Source organism: Rhipicephalus sanguineus, chromosome 8 (genome assembly GCF_013339695.2).
Source record: "Rhipicephalus sanguineus isolate Rsan-2018 chromosome 8, BIME_Rsan_1.4, whole genome shotgun sequence".
NCBI lineage: Eukaryota > Metazoa > Arthropoda > Arachnida > Ixodida > Ixodidae > Rhipicephalus > Rhipicephalus sanguineus.
In genome coordinates, this window is record NC_051183.1 from 49,891,779 (window position 1) to 49,917,260 (window position 25,482).

General features: G+C 43.1%; 1 long non-coding RNA gene across 1 annotated transcript; it reads left to right on the top strand.

Moving 5' to 3' along the window:
* Positions 1-13,123: 13,123 nt before the first annotated feature.
* On the top strand, positions 13,124-21,219 carry LOC119402725 (uncharacterized). Its single transcript, XR_005185899.2, has 3 exons — positions 13,124-13,159; positions 16,640-16,702; positions 21,055-21,219. It is a non-coding gene; the product is annotated as an uncharacterized LOC119402725 (long non-coding RNA).
* Positions 21,220-25,482: the final 4,263 nt, after the last annotated feature.

The window sequence follows — 25,482 nt, forward strand, 5'->3', positions numbered from 1 at the left end:
AACATCTCTAAACTTTGCCTTATCGTTACAAATTCACGTATTAGTGGTATTAAAGCGAGCAGTATTGAAGCTAGCTGCAGGTTAAAATAAGCTTTCTATTAATACAAATGTATTAGACGAAACACGCCTGTGGTGATGCCTTCGAGGAACACATTATTTTTAATTGACAAGTGTACAAGCAACTTTATGGAAACAGTTTCAAAGTGTTGGTAGTTACGAAGCAATAACGGAAACGTCATGTGCCCTGACAGCATTTTTGACTACGGTTGGAATTATTGATGACTGAGAAAAAGGAATGCCAGTCTGTACTTTTCGACCTGAACGATACGACACTACATTAAGCCATTAATAAGGCAGATAGCCTCTCTTAGTATTGCTACAGCTTATAAGATTGTTATCTTAGTTACGAAATAGAAATCGTTGGGAACGGCTCGTGCTGCTCACCAAAATTACTGAAACGACATGCACTACTCTGTGACGCACGCGAAGACAATCTACCTCAGTTTAACGAGTAGAATGATTCAATATTTGACAAGTTGTTAATAATGTATGGAGGATGTTCTCATGCCATGTAGCTATAAATGATAAAGTAGTTTAAGCGTAGGAATAGGTATAAAAGGAAATTGCCCCCCGCGTCATGTTACGCGAGAGATAGGCAGAAACCTTACTGTATCTTCCGGGGCAGAATTTTCGCATATTTGTTAATATGAATCCAGTCGTTGTGCTTGTATTTGTCCTATACATCACGACTTCTAGAGCCGATATGCATTACAATGATGACTATTATGACCAAGGTAAGGTATTTGAAACATTATTAAACATGCGCATGTGAATCAGCTCGATCGGTTGCATTATGTCAGAAATAACGGCATGGGAGATGCGGTTGTTGGTACTGTCTTTACACTCTAGGAACAAGCGACATCGATACGAATAGCTTAGAGTATTTTAGTGTCATGAGCAGAGAGTGAAACTCTTGTTTCGTTTCCAAGGATATCCGGTCGAACATTTGCTGCCGGATTTCTGAATATTTATAAGAGTTCTTCAAAAATAAGGAAACACCAGGCCGGTGCGGACCACGCAGCAGTGTGACAGCGAAAGCTGGAAGAGTGGCATTTCTAAAGCCTGTTGTAAACTCTTTTCGGTCGACTACTGCAAATACACATGCAAGGTACCCATTACGTCATAAATAATCATAACTTTTTGGAAGTAGGGAAGCACCCACTGTGCATTTATCCGTTATTCTGCTGAAAACCGAGGTACTGGCTAAACATCTGTAAGGCATTATGTGCACTTTGTCGATGCTGCGGCTAATGAAGATGAAGAATTATGGCTGAGTACTTTGTAAGGTGTTGGAAGCTTTAAACGACACACTCGTTGCACAATTAGCATTGTGTGATGGATGCTTGAAGCGTTAGGGTGGTCTCCACAATTTTTCAAGTATTCTACCAAAAATATTTCCTTAATTGTTACGTGAATAATTTTAATTGAAAAAATAGCCGTATTTTTATTAACAAGATTTTGTTCAGTGGAAATTCTTTTATTCAACGTTAGTTTTATCAAGGTGACGCTGTTTAACGGCTATGTTGGCGATCCCTCCGCGACGCTTCGCGAGGCTGCGAGGCTTTCGCCAGACCCGTCCACAAAAGCCTTCGCCACCGTTGTGTGCGGAGCAGCTGCAGAGCTGAGCTAAACACGTACGTGTGCAGTGGGTTCCTCCTCTCCCGGCGTTGCATCACGGTAGCAACAGGTGCCGCTGCGCAGAAAGGCGGGAGCGTGCGTTCTCGTCGTGCGTGGTGGCGACGCCAGCAATGATACCCAGTGCAGGGACTTTTCCATATTTCCGGGAATTTATTGTGCTTCTAGCGGAAAAGGAAAAAAAATTACAGCATATCAACGGGTGAATGATGCAGAGCTTGGGCGAAGCTCCTGAAGCAATCATGTGTACACCGTGAAATGTTCAGTCTTTTCGCCCAGCAGTAATCAAAGCGATACGCCGCTTTGAATATTTTTCCTTTTTTCCGTTTTTCCTTCTTTTTTATTTTTCTATTTTTGAATTTTTTATATTTTTATTTATGTATATTTTTTTTATTTTTTATTTATTTCTTTGTTTTTTAAATTTATTTTTATTTTTTTATTTTTTTATTTTTTTCTATCTCTATGGGACAGCGCCATCTGTTATACTGTTCGGGAGATACTGCCGCGGTTACCCCTGACATGGGACAAGGTTAGATTAAGAGGAGCTACGCCCCTAAAAAAGGAAGCTTTGCGACATGTCGGGAGTTTTACCCCTGTTGAGCCAATATTACAATTCATGCCAGTGAGCTGTAGGGTGGATCGACTGCATGGTCTACATATCGATGTCGTCGACGCGTTCCAAATACCAATATCGCTGCCACTACATGCAGCCCTGAAAACAAGGGGCTCAAAACACTTTTTTGTTATATAGAAGGCGTTATTGAAGACAATATGTTTGAAGAAAAAGAAACATTAAATCCTTAGTCCATGAAGGTTGTTTTGTGTTATAAACAACCCTTATATTTAGATGTATCCATTGTTTCTGAAGCTTGTTCTATAGAACATTACCATTTTGGATGAGCTTTTCAAGGAGCATGCATAAATATGCCTGTTCCTGTCTATGCCAACTTTCAGGGAAATTAGTGGGGATTTTAAGAAATATTTTTGGGAAAAATTACTAAAACAGAATTTTGCCTATAGAATGAGAATTGCGCTTTCTTGTGCGGTACATCACTGGATCTCAGTGGAGGGAACACCAGAGAGGGCAGAGCACACCAGGGGCGTAGTCAGCAATCTTTTCGGGAGGGGGGGGGGGTGTCAAGCATACTTTATGTATGTTCGTGCGTGCGTGCCTTTTTATGTGTGCGTGTACATATAGGCCAGAAAATCGAAAATTTTCAGGTAAGGTTTGAACCCCCCCCCCCCCAACCCCCCTCTTGGCTACGCCCCTGGAGCACACACACCCTCGTCCCAAGCGAGGAAGGCCGCACAAGTGCGCTAATGCCGAAAAGGCTGGCTATGCGGCCACAAACGCTCTTTTAAGCAAACTTGATGCTTGGTTGTTTTCCGTACCTCATCCTAACTAGAAACATATACATTTAGAGCTTTCGCCTTCGGACATTGGTAAAAAAAAAGAAATGATAAGGCGCTCGATGTGTCTTCTGATCAAGACGTTCTTCTTAACGGTCTCGTCATTCTTTTATATATCGCAGACAGGAATGTTGGTAAATCGCAACTTGAAGGTTTATTGTGGTATTGACTTCAAATGAGATTACCGATACCAACATCCTTAAGCTTTGCCAACTGGTTATAAAACATAAAGTATGACGTAAACTTGCAGAAGAGGCTGGCTATGTAGGCAGTATCACAGATGCATTCTTTTGTGTGCCTTAAATTAGTGACTCTTCCAGCTCAAATGATAAAAAAAGACAACAAAATTCATAACATAAATATTGGAACTCGAAAACGTATTTTAAAAAGTCTGAACGGTACGGATAGGGCGACCAGTAATCATGGGTATAAAGCTTTGCTAATGTGATACCTTTGCTGTTTCAGACTTTGAGAGGCCATTGCCTGAAATTGGTCATGGTGTTAATGTATACGCAAAAGTGTTTTATGATTCAACAATACAATCAGAAAGTTTATCGGAAAAGGAAGCGATTGAGGATAAAAAGGAGCCATCCCTCGAAGACTTTAAGGAGCTTTTCAAGTCGGTAAGATAAACGTGGCTTTGTTTCTGGTTATTCTTGCGAACATTATTAACGTAGCGGCACGAGATCTAGGTATTATATACCTGGATGAATCGAATAAATTACAAAGCACAGTATTATGCTGAACTTTGAATTCGCTGAATCTGAATTCTGAAGCATGGCGTAATGGTGTTTATTGTCGCGAGAACCAAGCGTTGCCAAATAGCGCCATGACCATGGACGTTGAGTTGACGATGAGAAATAGAATAGATTTAATAATGTAAAACGGCTGCAAAGAGGCGTAAAATTATTCGCCCTACGCATGCGTAAACTGCACATATACCTTAAAAACATAATAATGAGACATGGGCAGCCTATGGAAGTAGAGCGCGTATCAAGCGATCTGATAAAGCGGAGAAGTAAGATGAATATATATTATCCACGAATAGTGTTACTGAGCATAATTTAAAATTAATTTCAAAAGAGTTGATTTAGGCTTATTTTTCTTGAAAGTTTGTAAAATTCGCAATACCGGCGGCAGTTCTGTAAGGCATGGCTGAAAAAAAACACCTGTAAGAAGGGATGGAATTGCACTGAGCAGCTGCTGTATTAGCTCATCTTCTGCCCTTACATTAGCTTGTATGAAGCACGGTGAAATGTACAAAAAACTGAGCATTTTGAGTTGGCAAATGCAGTTTTACGTTGCTAGTAGTTGAGCTAATAATAATACTTGTTGTCGTTTTGCGTCCCAGAACCACGATATGAGTATGAGAGACGGCATATAGGAGGGCTCCGGAAATTTCGGCCACCTGGGGCTGTTTAAGGACCACGTAAATCCAAGTGCACGATTAAGCTGGAGGTAAAAAGAGCAAAAAATCACGGCTACGAAAAGATAACACCAAAGAAAAGCGCTGACTCGCAACTGAATTTTATTGACATGAATGCTTTATATTAAGTATCTGCAGAAATAGTTACAAAAAAGAAGCACATGAAAAAACACGCTGTCATGAAAGCAGCAAAAAGAACAAAAAACAATTACAGTGATTTGCTGCGCAAGCCCCGGTGTTCTAAGAAAACAGGGTTCCCTCTCAAGTAGCAAAACGATGGTTTTCTTACGCATCCGCTCCTATCTCGCACAATCTGAGCTGCCTCATAGATTATGAGCGCTAACTTTTGAGTGCTGACATTGAGGCTTCAAACGCAGACATTTGTAACTAAATGAGGTTGTGTCTTTTCAGGTTGAGCAGTATTTCCATGGTCTATCAATAATGATCAATATCGAAGTAAAAAGCGCCCAAAAGGTGTGTATATGAATTTGCAAATATACTAACGCGCCCCTTATCAAGAAAGTGTCCCTTTTGCAGACTTGCCGAGCCAGGGCGGTATCGAATGCGCGTACAAGAGCCGTGCTGCGCATGCGCGAGGAGCAGTGACGTCACACGGCGCACAGCTGGCGCACCAGAGCCATGGTTCTTGGATGTGGGCGCGAAAAGACAAGGACGAAGGGAAGAAGACACACACACTGGCGTCTTTTGGCGCCCACATCCAAGAACCATGACAGACCAACAAGCCCGCATCGCTACCCTCGCACCAGAGCCGCTGCCGCCGCGTGTGCCTCGTTGGTCTGCGCATGCGCACTTGAGCGCATTCGGCGTCCCTTCTTCACGAAGAGACGCAGTGCAGTCTGGGTCAACGAGTTTGTTCTAGTAACGTTGGTCTGGGTAACGTCGCCGGCGGGAATACAGCATGTCGCATCTCGCGCCGGCTGCAGCCGGGGCGCGTTGACGGACGCCGGACGCGTCAGTCGCGCCGCGCGTCGGATTAGAGTGTTGCGCGTTTGTTAGCGTAGCGTCGCTGTGCCGAGCGTGCGCGTCGACGTGGCGCTGGAGTATATCATTCCCTTAATTTTGCGTGCATACGCAGACGTGTCAGTGGGGGAATACATATAGTGGCGAGGAGGAGGAGGAGGAAAGAAAAACGGAAGGACAGGTAGGTCAGCTATTTGTCAGACCGGCTGGTTGGCGTTTGCCAGTGTGGTATAGCCATGGAGAAGGAGAGCGCAAATGCTGCTAAGCGGCGCAGAAAAGCAGAGAAGCTTGGCAACCAAGAAAGTTAATAATAATCAGCTGAACCTTAGCTAACGCTACGTATATCCTGGCATAGCCGAGCTAAGCCACTACAATTTTTTTTTCTTTCATACGCAATACAAAATATTATTCCGTCCCCTTATCGTACCCAACTAGAGGATCAGTTTCAGTAAGAGGAGTAACATAATTGTTAGGAGACTGTCAGTTAGTGCTAGAGATCCATCACTCCTGCCTAATGCTGCAGTTCGATACTATACAACGAGAAGCGCAAACTCGAATCTTGTAGAGCCGAATGGTCCACACGCTTACGACCAGCTTTTAACCAGTTGCAAGTCAGTCTCCTTGCGCAATATCTCGCTCAGCATAGCAGCGTATGATACTGTTACCCAACCCAAGGCTCGCGAGTCCTCTCTGGTTCACTTGTACTTCGTCGTAAAACTTCCGCAAGGTTGGTACGTCGCTCGACGATCTAACGAGTTTCAGTGTACACAGCCATTCCAGATGTTTCTGTTAGATTAACTTCGCGTTTCCAAATTGCTGTTTTAATATCTCAAGTGCGTCGCGGTACGATGAATCCGTGGTTGAATTCCGGCGACTGCGTGAGCAGCGCTCCGTCAAGTGTGAGGTGAGATAGTGGAAACGATCTGCGTTGGAGAAGCTCAGGTTATTGTGTACGGTGTGTGGGCACATATCCCAAAATCGCTGCCATCGAGTTAAACTGCCACCATAGCGCAAAAGTTCTGGTTCGGGCAATCGTGTGCCAAATCACGTTGAGGGTCGTGTAGCGTCCGTTGACGAGATCGCTGGCGGGTCCCCATCAGCTGTTGCATGCGCATGCACCGTCGAAGTCGGCGAGGAAACCTTGAGCTTGTACATGTGATACTCAAGCAGGGCCAAAGCGCTGGTAGCAGAGTTTCATATGCCATGACGGAATCGTAATATTCTGTTACCTGCTCGTTCGTCAGTCATCTGCGCTTTTTTCAGATGTTATTTTTTTGTTTTATTGGTGTCGTGCTAGCGCAGTGCTTAAAGCACCACCAGTTAGCTTCTTCAGTGTGCGCTCATATTTCATAACAGCAGAAATAAGAACTATTCTGCAGACAAGATTATAGCAGCACCATTACGTGGCTGGCTAGTTACGATGGCCAACACCTCCACGGTATTTCTGCATTTGTGTATAGTTCACATAGAATAACAATAATGAAACTGCGCAGAAGGATGTCCACCGGGAAAGCTCGATTGCGCCTTGTTTTAAGCTTAGTGCGTATGTTCATTCAGCTCCTGTATGTGGCAACGTGTATTTTTTGTTAAGGTCCAGTAACCTTTCCTGCAGCATATCTCGAATTAAAAGACCAGGCAACTTTCAGTTCACTTCAGTTTTACCTCCTTAAAGACCCCCATTCAGGGGGTGTTATATAAAGGGTAGGATTACAAAGTAAAACAGCCAGCATTGAATTAACATTGCTAGTGATCGGTGGTGCGTTCATAGAGAGTAGAGGATGGGCAATAATGACGTTGTGGAAGGGTAGGCCGGTCTTGTCTCAAGTTGCTCTGTGGAATGATGAAGCAGAAAAGTAGGGGTGTGCGAAGGCAGGCGGGCAACTTGAAGTGGATGACTAGTAAGGTGGCAAATGCATGCTGCGGCTGTGACATACGCAGCTTGATTGAGAGAAGAACAAAATAACTTGTGATATTGGGTGCGGCTAGAAATGCAGCGACGATAAGAAAGAAGCATTAACAAAGGGCTTCCCCAGGTCGAATTGTACTTCGAGGTGATGTTGTGCTAAGAACATCCCTTGGAGGAGAACATAGCGATCGACCGAAAGACTAAGGTTTTCTTTTATTATTCTTGCTTTCTGCGTATTAGTGCAAATCTGTTTTGGGAAGAAGACGCCGGTAATGTGATGTAGAAATACGGACGAATGCTGGCTATATTGGTTTCAGATTGACAATCTTGTGTTGCACATAGTGCAGCACATGGACAAAGCACACTGAGTGCTAACGATACACTTGAAAAGTTGAAAGAGCATGTTGCTGCTGAGGAAAGACGGAAATAACACTATTTACTACTTATTTACACGGTAAGTACATCTGTAGCTAAGTTCTGACGTGCCACTTATGTTGCGAAGCCAAGCGCAAATGATAGCGTTACATGAAGCAATCAGTTGTCTGTGACCATTGATGAAATTCCGCTTACTTTTGTTACAGTTTTATAAAGGTGCTCTCGTTAGAATTTCGTTCAATGGTCCTGTACGCGAGTGCGCGCACTGCTTAATGAGTAATTGCCTCCTCTGTTGCAGCATCAGCGGGCCTGTTTCACTATATACTTGAATGCCATTGAATTCCTATTCTATAGGTGAAGCAGGGCGTTTAGTGCAGCTTAAACGGACACTAAAGGCAAATATTAAGTCGACGTTGATTGTTGAAATGGCGGTCCAGAAACCTCGTAGTGCTACTTTTGGGCCAAGGAACTGCTTATTTTGAAATAAAATCACGTTTTAGTGGTCCGCATCGCGTTAGTGCACTTCAAATCACCCGCCTCAAATCAGACTTCCATACGCCACTGCTGCCGTGCCCAACGTTGCCCGCCTTCACTGCGCTGCTGCCGACACTAGTAGCAGCAGAGCGAAGTTAGCAGAACCCACAGCAGCCACAACGGCCATCGAAGCCATCGAAGCGTGTGGCAATCGCCGCAATGGATGTGGACGGAGAACTTGACAACGAGACATTGACGCGTGACGCTGGGCTCCAATTCAGCGACTAAGCCACTTCGAGCGTAAGGGTTCATTCCGCGGCACCCAGTGAAAAGACACATCGGCTTCCTTGCTGCAGCACTGGCGTTGTGCACCATTCGGGCATCCGGCAACATCATATGCATGCAGCATTTTGTCGAACTTTCTGTCAGAGCGACTTTCACGAGCGTGCAAAACACACGCGGCAGTACGCGATACTGAAACTACCACTGAGACGCGACCGCGTGAGCGAAGCAGGGCGCCGGGCCGAAGCGCAGTTCGGCGAAAACGGAACCTTTGAACCACGCGCGCCGTTCCCCATGGCAATGCCACAGAAGTTCTTTTTTTCCATGAATCAAACGGAAACGAACAAGCAGCATTTTATTACGTCTCTTGATGCATGGGAGGTTCTTTTTTTATTGCTGCTAGTTTGATTACTAGTGATTTATTGTAGGCAGACTCTCATACCTCATCGGGATCACTTCAAAAATGTCCCACTCGTGGCGCTCATCATGTGATACATTTAGCTTAATTTCTTGGTAAGTAGGGCACGGCTGTTGATAATATTGCCGTTTTAGACGTTGTCATACATTGAGCTTTCACTCTGACATAAATTGTTATTTGCCTTTAGTGTCCGTTTAAGTGGAGTTTTAGTGCAGTAAAGTTCTACGGCTGCTTTGGAGGTACGCACCTGTGATTCATGGTCGGCCGCAGACGTGCGAAGAAGCAACTGCGACAGAGGAACGTGTGCGTGCGTCCTTTCAGTCCACGTTGATGCGCAGCTCCCGCGGAAGCGAAGAGCGCGCGGCTTTCCCTTTAATAGTTCGTTTGTTGTCCCGTCAGATAAGAGATTTATACCTTGCACATACACTTGCCAGCAAACGATCTATGTCCGGCGCTTGTTTCTTTACAATGTCAAAATCTGCCCCCCCCCCCCCTCGTATTCTTGAGCGTTCCTCCACTCGGCGTTTCATCTTAACTTCATTTGATGTATCAAAACGACTGCAAGTCAGTGTTCAAATTTGTCGCGAGGTTATGACCGATTTACTCTTACATTCCAAATCAGCCTAGCTGGTTTTATGAGGTTTATACAGGTCGCGTACTTTTACGCTTAAATATGCTCCCTCAGTTCATACTTTGAAGCCCTGGCTATGCTTGGGCTGGGTATTAAAGTTAGGTTTACGCAGGCAAATACGAAGTGTAATAAGACTTCTTTAAAACGTCTATATTATTTGCCTTCTCAGCAAATTAATGTTTCAACTGTGCAAAAAAATGAGCAGGGGGCAAATGCAAGCTATGAAACATTCATGCAGTAGCTAATAATATATAAAAAAATTGTAGGCAACCTTGAGAATCGCTTAGGAAACGTGGAAGCACTAGCTGTGTTTTAGTATATGTTAGATAAAGACACTTTGGCATATTCTGCGTTGCAATGTATCTTTATTGAAGTTACACAGTGCACACGCCCACAAAGCATAGTTCTGGCTTAGGGGCACTCTTTGTGGGGTTGCACACTCTGCTTTGCGCAGTGTACGCTATAGACACAGCTCTTCGAAATGGGGGGGGGGGGGGGGGAGCAAGTCAGAGCGTCAAAGTCCAAATGTCATCACAATGTGATCGTGCGTGGGGTAAAGATCTTCACTCCTCACTCTGCTGCCGGGGCTCCTGGCTAAAGTCTAAGTGGTTGTAAAGTCCGAGTCCGACTAAAGTCAATTGGTTGTAAAGCGTAATGGTTTGTCAAAGGCGAATTATGAGCAAGTGCCCCAATTCTAGTCCACAGTACTGCGAGAAGCTAAGCGCAAGGCTAGACTTCTTGCTGTTCTAGTTAGGTTAAGCTGCACTGCTCACTTCACTAGCTACATGAGACGGATGGTGACGAGACTTCGATGGTCGCTAATGTAGAGCCCCTAACCTGCCGGTGTCATTTGACTCAAGCGCATACCTAGGCATTATGGCTATTATCATGAAAAAGGGAGGAAATTACGCAGTTGCTTCTTGCATCTCGTGTTATGAAGGGAATATATATTGACATATATATTTGTATAAAATAGAAAAAATAAATGATGTTTCACGCACCATCGTATATAAGAACGAATGAATTTGCCCTGACAGCGTGATTTTTGCTCGTTCTAGGGAAACAACTGCTTGCAAAAGAAATTGGAGAGGAAGAGTACGACAGCTACATGTGTAAGAAAATCAAAACTATAAATATGAATAATTCGAATCTAAGAAGTTGTTCGCGTGTTTTGAGGATAATGCTGCTTTAACTGAATAGCTCACGATTAGCGACCTTTTGTAACCCCTAATTGAATCACAGTGAACAGCAACTGCGATGAGCAGGCTCTCCAATTTGCTCCTGTAATGAATAGGGAAAATCCAGCGGGGTAGGAAGTAGACAGTTGGATTGCCCCGAGAAGAAAAACCTAATAATTGGTAGAGCTCAAAGGATATCATGCGGTACGAGGGAGCGTGCAGCTCGCATGCAGGGTAGTACGACGGGAAGCTGTGCTGTGCCAGCCACATGGTTATGTTTTCGTGCTCTCATATTTCCTATGAAAACGATACATGTCTTTTTAGATTTTTTTTAACCTGACAGGGACCTGTGACAACGGCCCTTTCTCTACGATGCCAGTGCTCTTCTATAATGTATGGCTAAATTGCGCTATTTGTTTGGTAATCCTGCAATTTAAGCTATGTATGACAGCATTTCCAGCTACATTGGAGTTTTCTTGAAGCCATATAGGAAGCCCACTGCGACCACATTTAAACGCGGTTCCGCAATTGTCGATGGATGCGCCATGGAATCAGTGTTTCAGGCGTTTAGTCGCGAAACGCTACGCTGAATTGTAGCGTCGTTATTATGATTAACACCAAATGGCTTTAGAGGCAAAACATTGCACGTGGCGTCAACAGGGGGACTCGGCTACCGCGCTACACTCGCGAGCTCGCACCGTAATGATCCGTTGAGGCTGTCGGTATCTGGTTCGCTCCAGTTATTGAAAACTAATCTCTATCGATAAAAAATGTCTGAGCAAGTCCCACCTCTTGTGAAAGCTGTACGAACTGCGTAACACTGATTCGCCGGTGTCTCCTTTTTTTACCTTGTGTTTATCCGCTCTTTTAAATGCGAAGCATTTCCTAGCGAACCTTTGGCACTTCGAGCGTTTCTATCTACGTATCTATCCATCTATCCATCCATCTATGTGGCGCTATTTACCACGGGCCGCGGTGTACGGGTATGCGCCACAGGTGACTGACTGTTCATATCTACCCAGGAACGGCGAGAACAGACATCGGTAAGTTAAATGAGAGAGCGTTAAGGAAAACCGACATCGGCAGCGTTGACCCGACGAACGGAAAGAATAAGAATTAGGATCCCAGCAGGAATCGAACTCAAGCATTCTGGGTGGCAATAAGGTATTCTACCACAGAGCCACTCCAGGTCTATAAACTGGTTTGGAAAAGCAGCCTATGCAGGCGTAATGTCGGTGTAACGTGAATTGTGTTTGTGGCGCTGGCTATCCAAATTCACAAAAAAGCAATAAACACTACTAACAATATCGCGAGACATGACATGATGACAGGATGGTCCTTAAACTGCCTCGCAGTTAAACGTTTGTACGAAACGTTAGAAAACACAGCACCGAAATCTTGCGCAGGGTTTGTCAGAATAACGCTTAATTGTGATTGCTTGCAGTTTCGCCTGGCGACCACCAGTAATACGTGAGCGTGTACTGCGTGCGCTTTTCGTCCTGATAGTTCCATAGTCGTTGAGAGCTCATAATGACTTACCAGCACGTTTTTTAACTGCGACACTTAGCCTTCTGCTATGGTGTTAATAAAAAGTCTGCGTACAGCACGATGTATCTTCGGTGGATGAAATTTTGTGGAACCGTATTTGACACATTGTAGAAACTGCCCTATGCGAATAGAACTTCAGGAAAAATAAATAATTATTGGAATCACACGACGTCCCCACGTGGGAGGCCTAGGCCAACGAACCTAAATTGCTGGTTCATAATAAAGTTTATTCCTCCTCCTCCTGGAATCACAACAGCAGGCCTTGTTAAATTACATGTGGAAACGCCGCAAGCGTTTGCTTTTTTTGTCAAGCGTCGATAGATCTATAACGTTGCGCCTGGATATAGTAGTAACACTGATCATCTGAATAGTAAGCTGTTATCACGAAAAAAAATGATCAGAGCGAGCGTAGTGACCAATCAGCCAGCGGTTGTTCGTAAGTAGAAATCACGGACGTAATCTATGACTTAGACGTCGCATGCTGCGTACAATCATTCATGCGACACAGTAAGACATTTAGAAGCACCCTACTTTGAAATTCTGTGAGGCAAGTATGCAGACTGAAGTGAAGTGAGGTAATGAAGATAAAGTATTCGCATTCCTAAAGGCGCGAGCAGAAAATAATTTATGGATTGTCCCAGGTGGGAGACCAAAGGCCGGTCGGCGAATACTCTGCAGAATTATGAATAAAGTTGATACCAACTAATTGTCTTCGATATCACAATTCTTGCAGATTATGGTACATTCGAAACATTGCAGTGAAATGAAGAGTGTGTTGTTGTACATCATCAGTCTAGGATGACGACTCAAATGCTGTAGGAGCAACGGCGTGGATGTAAGTGAGGTTTTTAGCATTCTGTAACATTTAACATTGAATTCTGAAACCCGTTGAAAGTGAATGACTTCATTACACCTGGACACTTAAAATATCATGGAAGACCCTGTTCCAGAGATGATAACATAAAGCAGATGAGGATAGGGACCGAGATGATTTTTAACTTTAATAATGTTTGGAACAATTAATATCTCAAATCTACTAGCACAGTCGATAAGGTGCCTGTAGGGCGGGAATGTCATGTCATAAGGGAGCGCTATTATTGTCCTGATCATTTCAATTCAGTGTTTATAGTGTGCCCGAATACACCTAGAAGAACTGAGTTAATTGACTTTATTACACCCTCTATGTTTAATTCTCTAATATTTCACCATCGCAGAAACACAGAGCTATAATTGTGTGGAGTGTCTATGTTGAATGTGAATGCTGCTGAGAGTGACTTACTCTGCCACTTTACTCTCAGTGAACCACTGTAGATGCTATACAAACAATCCATAGGCGTCCGCTAATGCAGTTTATATGCAGCTCCCACCAAACTTTTTCTTTTCGTAACTACAGCAAGTTTGTGAAAGTTGTAAAACTTTACTTCAATCTGTCGCTATCAACCATTGATCTCTAGTGTACAGTGCCCACCAAGAAATAGCTAAGGGACAACCGTGTACCAGTCTACAAAATTACTATCAAAATGTTGCTGGAACGTGGCGAATAATCATCTCAATGATAATCGATTGCCTCAAGCACAGAGCCTGGAGAGCTGTGGCGGAACTCGCTCGCGTTTAAGTGAAGTAATCGAGACAGGTCATGACCTGGAAGCTTGTGGGGGTAGTGCATGCGGAGAGAAGTTGGCTATCATTAAAATACTGGTAGGGGCACGCGCTGATCGGCTATGGGTTTTATGGAATAAATAGCGACACTCCCAGTTAAAAAAAAAAGGTAAGTTACCAGGATTGCAGAAATTTCAGTTGTTACTGCAAGATTTCTACATAGTTACTACAAATACTTCATACTGACATATTACTGTTGACCGCCAGCGTGCCTGTGATTACATCAGAAGTGTATCCTGCAAGTGTGTTGTTACAACAGAGGGCTCTTGCACAACGCAAATCCTTCAAGTAACGCAGAAAATCTGTTTGTCGAAAAAGGCACAGTATTGTCACAAAGGAATGCCCCTGAAATACCACGATAGATTTGTTGTAGCACTATGAAAGCCTGTTGACTCAACAGAACTACAACAGAGCCTCGAGACACGACAGGGTAAAACATCGTGCCGTGTCCAAAATACCAGAACACAACAGAATTTCTGTCATCGTATTTTGTTGCATTTTTGAACTGTGCTCTTAACAGTGATGTATACGCGCATGGTGGATATGAGTGCCATATTTGTGGGCGAAAAGGAGGCAGAGAAGGTAGAAGTTTATGAGATTCTAGTCTCATCTCTGTCCAGAGCATCCTTTGCGCTGCTGGACAGTAATTGCTCATGGGAAATAATTTTTTGCCCGTTCAGCTGTATTGCTCGACGCAAAGGCACCACTTGGAAGTGTGCCTCTTCTTACTTCCGTGTAACTTAAACAAAACCTTGCAGCAGTATTGGGAGTAAGAAGTGCGATAGCATGGAAGCTTTGTGGTTGCGGCACACATGGTGGGGAGTACGTTCAGCCCTGAGACACGAAGCGCGCCCTAACTGCCGCGTTTGACAGTGCTCATAGGATTGAAGGACTCATTGAGGTGTCACGTAGACAGTAGAAATATGATGATGATCTACATTTCGTAAATCGTACAACTCAGCCTGCTTGATTAGCTGTAAGTTGCGCAGTCTCGTAACTTCTGTACAGAACTGGGGAGTAAGAACGAAGATGCTTAGCCACGAGGGTCTTTGCAGAAGCGCTACCGGTTTAAAGAATATTAAATGAGGCGCATGTGATAATTAGTAGATTCGTGCTAGCTTAACTTGCTGACGCCCACACAACGAGCACGCACGTAAATACGCGAGTTCCGCCGTGAAATTGAAAGACTTTCCGCAACGCAATGAATTATTGCAACAAGGAGGGGGAGCTGAAGGAGTGACTGTTGATTTATGTGCAAATTTGTGCCATAAACGAGGACATGTAGTACGGATCTCTCTGCATTTTTATCGTTTTAGCGCTGAATATTTGACATGAAAAGTTTGCACGGTTGCAAATAATGCACCTTAGTATGCTGGTGTTGTTTACAGCATCGACGAATTTTCTATTCGTAGCTGGCCCTGAAATACGAACAAGTGTATTTCCAAGCGCACATTAAGATTGATAGATCTGCCATACAACTTTATTCTGCTGTTTGTACTGATACTTCTACATTTCAAAAATGGTGTAACTTACCTTATCTTAGTGCATTCTATGCCCAACATCCCATGCGGCAAGCTTTTATGCAACATCAGTACCAGAAACTCGCGGCAGCAAACATAATCAGAATATTATCGCAAAACAGTCGCAAAACTTGTACCTTGCGAGCTGGAACAAGCGCGGAAAGAGCACACTGGAACCGTATATACCGCCCCGATTTTCTTTCTGTAAAAAGTACACTCAGAATCTCCATCGGGAGTTTTAAGTGATGCGAAAGCGTGTAGTTTTGTTGCACACATCTACCGAAAGCGTGGAAGTGACGGCTACAAGGAGCTTTCCAGCTCACTGTAGTCGTCCATTACTACTGATATGCCATACAAAGATATTAGATGTGAAGCATCTTATGGCGGAGTTCAATCCGGTGGTGGTGGTGTGCGGCGTGACCACCCTTCTGCGCATGCGCAAACTTCTCCACTTTCCTCTCCATTCCCTATCTCCCCTTTCCCTCTCCACTTCCCCTCTCCACTCCTCCTCTCTCCTCCCATCCCCTTTCCCCTTCTCCCTTCCCCCACCCCTTCCCTTTCCCCATTCCCCCTCTCCACATCCCCTTTCCCCCTCACCACTTCACCTTTGAAACGCGGGCTCTACATGCCGAAACACTGCTTCGCATCGCCTGGTCCCTTTAGCGGGAAATGGTGTGATTTTTTTGCTATTCCACTACTGAGAAAGCTATCTATTCCACTACTAAGAAATTGACCAGATGCTTCACATAAAGTAAACTTCGTTTACATTTCTGTTGCACAGTGAGTACAGCGCATTCATATAGTTCAGATGCACTTACGTTCCCTCAGCATCGGCGTATATTCGACACCTGCTTTCGTAGAATGCGGTTTCGTGTTCAAGACCAGCACTGTAAAGAAAATTTTTTTGTTTTATTCATTATATTACTTCGGCGAAGGTTGTCTTACGCGATAGACAGACGGATGAGCAGTTTTATCGTAGAATCGGCATAGAAAAGCTTACGGTTTGAAAATGTGCTTATCTAGCTTCGTGGAACATCATGTGCTCGATGTGAAAGCAAAAAAAAGGGATCTGTATGCATAACATTTTTACCTCTGCGTGAGGCAACAAAGCATTTGCGTTCCCATTTATATTGCAGCTTCGGTTTTACGGGAGATGACTCTATTGAGATGGATTTCTTCACCATGCTTTGGGTGTTTCAGTAAGTATCACTTAAGCCCTTCACATTTCCCTACACGAATTATTTACGCAAACAGTTGTGCACAAGCCTTGTGTCGTGCCTTGCTCAACACCCTTTGCAGCAGAGCTAGAACAGCACCTCGGTTTCCAGTGTTAAGGCAGAAATTGCAGCACACATTAGTGTTTCGGCAAACCGCACTCTTATTCTTTGGAATTACGATTTTGTCTTGATAATTAGGGACCAATAAAGAGGACAGCGCTATTTCTAACCAAATCACGGAAACACTGCGTCAAGTCGTACGTGGATGAAAACGTCGATTACGGCCAGAATAGGCTCGGAGAGCCTGATTTGCTTCTATCCACCTTGGTCCAGTCCTACATAATAGGCCATGTAGTTTTTGAGAAAAAAAAGATGTGTTGATGGATGTCTGCAGGCTGTCGAAACTTTGGGGGAGAATAATTAAGGAATTGTGTAAACGTTCGCTAAGTAGGGGTTATGGATGCGTTACTGTGCGTTCCTTTTGTTCGAAGAAAAAATTTTGCATATCATTGCAGTAGCACTCGAGGTAGCAACTGTGGCATCTTTGCAATGTTTATATTGTAGGTGTGAGACTATTGAAAAATTTCGAATAACGAATTGAATAGTGCATATTTGAAATACCGACTACTTTTCGATATATTTCGAATTATTATCAACGATGAAAAATACTCGAAAGAACGAGACGTTAGAACAGCTAGGAGTATTTTTTTGTTTTCGTCATCGAAATGCCCAGATGCACGCAGCCCATGTACTTACAGGACTATCGACGCTATATTGATGACATGACGGAGGCATTCTTGCTTAGAACACCAGTGCCACCGAAGTCACAGTGTCATCAATCCAGAATCTTCACCATGAAATTCATGAGCATGTTAACTCATAAAATTGGTTAATATAATGTATCAGTTTTATTAAAGCGTTGACGAAATAGTGCCTTTAATACTCAGTCACTTCAATATTCAGCCAGCAGCTACGACATATTTCGAAGGCTCTAGCTGCTCCTGAATGCGAGCGAGCCTCAATTTAAATGACTGCCGTTTTTTTCTGTTAAAAGTAATCGCAATGATCCTTTTTTAAAGCTCGTGAATCATTGTTTCACATAAAATGTTGTAGATTTCTTGGGCTGTCTTGAAAATTGTTACCTTACCAGTATAGGGCTGCTTTGGGAATGGTTGGCTTGCTATTAAAAAACTATTCGAACAGTATTCCATTTGTATTCGTATTCGATTCAGTTTCATCACTTTTCGATTTGTGTTCGATTCGGTCCTCAAAATCACTATTCGCACACCCCTATTATTTCGTCATTGCGTTAGATTTTTTCCAGGTAGCTGTAGTAAAATTTCAGTACACCATGTAAAATAACAGCGGGGAGTTTAAGCGCTCGTTGTTTCTTTTTAATTCGCCAGTTTGTCTAATGAAAACCAAACTATACATAATTCTAATATTTAAACGTCTCACGCGAATATGACCTTGAGAGAAAAGCCGCCGTCGACTTGAAATCGTACACTAACTTACATGAACGCCAGCGCGCCTCGTGGACTGAGGCAAACACACTGCGCGTTCACTTTCCTTCCGGCGTTCACGCGACTGAAAAATAAGAATGCTGCGTTAGCGTGATGCGAAGTACATGGTAAAATAGCCACACCGGATGGCTTTCGCCTCCGAATCGCTTTAGGCGAATGCATCGAGGACACTGCGAGTTCTGTCGGAATTATAATTTAAACGCTTCTTTGAGAGGCTTCACATAGTTTGAAATATCAAATATATCGAAACATTCACCACAGTAGCCTCCTATACCTATTAAAGCTTCATGACGCTAACATATTTTTGGTGACATATATTGTTCGCCCTGTCGTTCAGCCAAATTGACGAACCATCAAGTGAGCACTTATTTTTGCGTTCATTCTGCGATCAACAATACTTCAATACCATGAGAATTTGCATTCAGTGATGTGTAGATACTGCAATGTTGTACAGACAGTGAACGGTTAATTTCTAAATCTGTAGTTCAAAAATTCGCCCTCGCCTTGAGTCAAACTGAAGCTGAGCTGTACTTCACCATTCCATGCCGAACATTAGAAAAGTACTGAAGAGACCGAAAAAACGAGCACTACCTCATCAACTCGACCAACCCACCCAACTAGCAGTTCCTTTGTAGCCCTAATATACGATATGTTGAATGAGAATGGCGGTGAGCAGGACCGTGGATTTTCAAGTCCTAGTTGATTGGTCGGTGAAAGTTTTATGCTGCTATCGGAGTGCATACATTCGGTTGCGTGCGAACGTAAAAGTCACCCCAGTAGTTTGTAACGTAGATTACTGAGCAGCTTCTTAAAGTAGCTAAGAACCCGCACGTTGTGATTGGCGATAAAACGGTAACATTTAGAATATAGCGAAACGTGGTTTTCCGTAAAAGTAAAAATGTGCGCATCGCAGAATCTCAGTCCTGCTGCGGCACAGTTTTTATAACAAATCAGTTAGGGAGTGAGATGACTCCCGCTATTTCTAAAACACGACTGGTTGCTGCAGAATGTCCATAAAAAATTAATCCATTTATATTGAAATGCCTCTTCTTTTCCCGCGAAGGCATATAAATTATCGACCTATCAGCATCCTACCTGTTTTTTCTAAGGGGCTTGAAAAAGTTATCCTTCGACGTATAGAGAAATTTTGCGAAGCCAATGATATCATCACCGACTGCCAATATGGTTTTAGGAAAAATCGTTCCACTGAATTGGCCCTGCTTCATCAAAAGAACATATACTAGAATGTTTTGAACAAAAGAAAATTGTCTTAGGTATTTGTGGATTACACCAAGGCTTTTGATAGAATAAATCACGAAATTCTTTTTCAAAAGTTAGAATTATACGGGATAAGGGGTCATGCCTTACTCCTCATTAAGTCTTATTTGTCGTCGCGAACTCAATATGTCCAAATTGATCAATTTAAATCATCTTCACGCCATGTTGTCTGCGGTGTGCCCCAAGGCAGCATTCTTGGACCACTACTCTTTAATATCTACATTAATGACATAGTAAACATTGATAAAGTTTCCCGTTTTATAATATATGCGGATGACACAAGTATATTATTTCAAATGAGAATCCTAATGACGTAATAACTCAAGCGAATAACCTACTGCAAAAACTAGAAAAATGGTCAGATGAAAACGTGCTTTCCGTCAATGTGTCAAAGTCTAAAGCTATCATTTTTCATCCTAGGAATAAACGTGTTACAGTCTCTGCAAATCTTCTATATCATTCAAGTGTTCTTGAAATAGTGTCGTCTTTTAAATCACTTGGGGTATACTTCTCAGAAATATGCAGTGGGACGACCATGTTAACCATATCCTCTTAAAAACATCCCGCGTCACTGGTTTCCTTATGCGCCACAGAAGCATATTGCCCCAAAAAGTAAAATTAATGCTGTATAACTCTCTTTTTTGTTCTTATCTAAATTACTGTACACTTGTATGGGCCACGACCACTAAATCAAATCTACAAAAAATATTAATCGTACAAAAGCGGCTACTAAGGGTAGTTTATGGATTGCCTTACGGACATACAACAAGACATCTTTTTGTTCAATTTGACATTCTTAACATATTTAACTTCTACCACTACAGACTACTACGCAGGTATAAACAGAGTTAAAAAAACGCCAGGACAGCTTATGCAGTCTTGCCTCGTTAAGGTTGTTTGAGTCTCATTACCCACACCGTCACAAAACACACTGGATTTTACCGGCTACCCGCACCAACTATGGCCGGCATATGCTTCACTACCAGTTACCATTCATATTAAATCAGCTAATCGACGCGCATATTAATTTGCCGGAAATCGACAATGCAGGAATACGGAAATTTCTCGCGCAGAGTAATGAATAACGACCCATACTCACCTACATCCTCGTACAGAAGGTGACATTTCATTCTATTTTTCCCTTTATTAGAATGACTGAACTGATCTGTACGCGATTATGTATATTGGGCATTTTGTGTGTAACTGCATGTTTATGTGTGTAGACATGTATATATGTGTATATAGTATATATAAGTGTATGTATAATTTTCCTTTTCTAGGAGCAAATGGTAGTGCTCTTTGTGTGTGTTTTTTCTTTTTTTCTTTCTGCGCTTGTTCAAATGCAGACCAGTATTATTCAATACATACATAGAACTGTATTTTTTTTATGTGCCTCGCTGCTGTTACCTGTACGGGAGTGGGAACTTCGTCAAGCGGATTGTCGCTTTTATTCCCGCCCCCTCCATCATTATTTTTGTACTGATGGCAAATAACATTATTATTATTATTATTATTATTATAATTCCACTTCAGACACTGTCCGAAAAGCACTTGTCCGGCGCACTGCTCGCAAGAATGTCCATGAAAAAGCGAAGGAGGAAGAAACACGGTGGAGTTTAGCAACCTTGTGCCATCGGATAAAGCAAAGGAGTAGCATGGATGAAATATGAGTTAATAAAGTTACTCTTTTCATTCGTATTTGAAATTTTAAACGTTGAAGTTTATTTTTTTCTCTCTGATACAGAAGGAGAAGTGAGAGCTAAAGGCCATATTGCCTGACAGAGGTTCTTACTCCTATATTCCTTACTCCTTTCGCGGTATATTTAGCGAATCTGTTCATGTCGCAGCTGTTCTTTTTTTCAGTACAGAAAGAGACGACTGTTCTGCTCGGGGCCAATCCACGCGTAAGAGATGTTGCCATCGGCATAAACGTAGTTGTGCCTTCGACTGCAACAACCATTGCTACAATACACTCTCAAGGGTTGCGTGCAATTTAAGAGCGCGACATAATGGAGAGGCATGCCGCATTAGGGGAGTTCAAAGGAATTTTGACCACCTGAGGTGAGTCAGCGTGGAGCTTAATAGACGCGCATGGGTGTTTTTGCACTACGAACCATAGAAAAGTGGCAGCTGTGACCCGCACTCGAACTTGCATCGCTGTGGTTAGCAGCGGAATGCCTTAGCAGCCAAGCCTTCACACGTCTCGATATCGCCGCTGCTATTTTTGTCTTTATTTGGCTCTATCGCTTCCCCTTAGTGTAGGATATAGAACGAGAAGTTTCAATATGTTATCACGTAAGTCCTTCGACAGCTGCGGCTGCTGCTGCTGCTGCTGCTGCTGTTATAAAGCTACTATAGCAAGGTTCACCACCCCCGAGGACAGAATAGACAGGAGCACGCCGAGCTGGTTGAAGCTAAGCGCCAACCCAACTGTGGCACTCGGGAAGCGGCAACGAAGCTGGGAGTCGCTATCTTTTCCCGCGATGGCATGTCTGCGATATTAATCGATATCTTTGGCAGGTCTATGAAGTCGCAAAACAAAACGATAGGTGTAACATTGAGAAACAGGAAGGGCAGAGTGGATAAACGAACAAACAGTGTAGGCTGATATATTCTTTACGTTAAGGGAAACAATTGGACATGGAAGGATGACCGATGGTCAGTGAGAACGGCGGAATGCACACCGAGGGATGGCAAACGCACGCGAAGCCGGATGAGAGATAGGTGGGTGATTAAGTGATGAAGTTCACAAAGATAACACGGAAGCAGCTGGCACAAACATGGTGAATGGGGGATTCTCGGGAGATGCCGCCGTCCTGTAATAAACACTGAGGAGATTGATGGTGATGATAATGATGATTGATAGTGATGATAATGAAATTGGTGAACTGCGTGGCGTTAAGTCACATTACGGCTTTCTGGTCCAAGCTGTCTAATTCTCGCCTACCGCATTCACCGATGTCTCAAGTGCTTCCTGCGGCTCACGGCAACCGCTTATCAATTCGCAAGTGAAGTGAGGGATTGGGCTAGTCCTCGTATGCGCTGGTCCTCGTCTTTTCTACGTGTACTGTGTCTAAGGTTTTGCGCTGAGCAGTTAAACATAAATTCGCACTTATTATTTATACGGACATCAATGTACATATAAAGACAAAGAGAAACTTTCTACCGCTTATAAGCGAGAGCGTCCCGTTTGTCTCACTCGTAATTCATCCCACTGCTGTGACGACCTCGTGACAGGTTGGTGCGGACGTCGTCTTTGAGAATCAGGTGCAGGTGCGGCAATTCGAACACATATGAGACCCCTCCTCCATCCACATTGCTTCCTTTGTGCCAATCGAGGAGTGGGAAAGTGGTGTTTCCTGAATAAAGAGTATGAGTGGGAAATAAAGAGCGGTCTATAACCACAGGCGTGCGCGTGGTTCTTGTATAGCTTGTATAGCTTGTATTAGTGTAGACACTTGTATGATGCATCGAAAGGCCTTTCGTTTTTCTGACGCCGGCTCTCACATGAGCCATGTGCTGCATAGAAAAGTAGATTAATTACTCTCTAAGAACAGGTATTGTCGTGAGTCATGGAAGCCAAAAAGAGCTGATCTGTTTGCTTACTAAACGAACTGAACTGACATATGGAACTTTTCTGGCCGTCCAAAAGATCCATCATCACCACTTCGCGAGAACCATGAGCGAAATGTTGGGTAGTTGTCAAGAGTATGAGTGAATGTGTTTATGAAATGATCTAGACGATTGAATGACCACGTAGTTTAAATGCAAATTCAGAGAGGAAGAAAGCTGTTTCTGGATTCATCAAAAAGCTGCGTAAGAAGTGAACTGTGTTTTCTGCTACAAAAGTATGCATGTTTCTCAATAAGAATTCAGGCAAGTCGCGCTCTCGGTTACTGTCTTGACTGCAAGTAACTTTTTCAGCAATGTTGTAATCATTATCATCGTCAGCCTATTTTATTCCCGTTGCAGGACAAAGGCTGTTCCCAATGTTGTCCTGCGCGAGATAATTCCACTTTATGGCTGCAAACTTGCTCATTTTGTCGCAACCCCTAATTCTTTGTCGTCCTCGGCCACGCTTACCATCTCTTGGTATCTCTTCCGTCGCTCTGAGTGACCATCAGTTATCTGTCCTTGGACAAATGCAGTGCGACTTATGCGAAGATAGGAGACACCACGCTTGTCTGTGTCTATCTGTGTCTCCTGCGTTCGTCTAAGTCGCACGGAATTTGCCCATATGTGTAGCAACTTGCCAAAGTGAAGGATCTTTATCCGTATCTGTCCTTCCAATGTGGTGACTTGCCCAGGTTTATTGTTTTGGCAATGTGAGCCGGTATATCGGCTGCACCTTATACACATCTCATGGTGTTTTTTCTTATCGCAGGGTGTGTTATGCCTAACTCCTTGTGGAGTTTTTCATCCTCGACATTTTTGCACAGTATGTTGAATTGACAAAATGCTATGTTTGTAGAATTGCCGCTTTAACTGCAGCAGTAACTTTTCAATGATTAATCGAGAATATCTACCGCATGCGCACCAGTTAATCCTTATTAACAGTTCAGGGAAGTTGTTTTGCTTGACCGGGATCTAGGATACAGTTGTCTATCGCGAACTGTGGTACTTTCGCCGCACCAGCTAGCATTAGGGCGCTGTATTAGGGCATATTCAGCTTCAACGCTACTTTAACGCTTCTCGCTTTCCACTTTGTACCCTTCGCGGTGTTGCGACTTTGACCGCAGCAGTGGGCAGGTGCTCCGCAGCTGCTATAGCCTGGGGGCCAAGACGCATTTGGCGGCAATATACAATACGCCGTGTCCTGGTACATCAGCAGAGAGGTCAATTCCAGTTCTGTGATGGGGTGAGACGCAAAATGTAGACAGCAATGGATGTCCTTACCTATAATCAGACTAGAAATGTCATTTTCTTAAACTCTAAGCTTAAAAAAGCATTGCAAATGCGCGTGCACGAAAGAGTTGAGTCAGTCAAGTTATGTCAAAAGTAAGGATGTGCCTGATGTCGAAATGCTGAATACAACTAAATGATCTGTTGACGTAGGGTTCCAAAGTAAAACTAAACATACGAAAAAATTGTCCCAGTCAGAAGTGAAATGAGCATTTTGCTGGTTGCCAGCAAGAAAAAATCACGAAGTTTGTTTACATGATGATAAGACTGAGGCAGAAATCTGATGGTAGTGGGTCCCATGAGTGAGTTAGCAAGATACTTCATAGAAGCAATAGATTTAGCCTACATTTATCTCTTCCAATGCAAATTAGTATTCTGAAGAAACCCGCGTGAACTCATCTGGCTTATTGCTAGCTGTATTGTAGATTCTCCTAGGGGATTGAACATTCTTGAGGATAAAAACAAAGAAATTGAAAGGTAGTGTAGCTCACTAATAGAACACGTAGCGGGACTTCGTGGTGCGTGACAGATCGCCACTTAATTAGATTGAGGGACCTCAGAAGAACGCATCATTGCGGTCTCACTTTGGTCTCCACGGCGGCCGTATTACCTTAAACCAGCGTTTTGTTGAGTTACACGAGATATCATACGAAAGCACTAGCTGCTAGCCTTACTTCGAATAACTTTACAATTTGTTGTAATCGCATGCATTGATTGCGGTTAACTGAACATTGACAACTTAATTTGAATGCACATTTCGAAATAAAATTTTACACATCCACTTCTCCAAAAGAAATCTATGCAATATTCTTGTAATTGAGAGCTCATTTTCTAAATAAAATTGGCCAAAATAAGGAAATATTTGCACTTATATATTTGGGTATGTTAAATAAGTAATGCTTACTTACAGAAATATTATTTAAATCCTCTTTCATTTAAAAACGTTTTAAAACGAAAGTGTTTTATGGCGGGGCCCACCAAGACTTCAGAGGCATATTTCGATCACGGATAAACGTTGATAAAATGGATGCTAAAAATGAGAATGAAAAAATAACTATC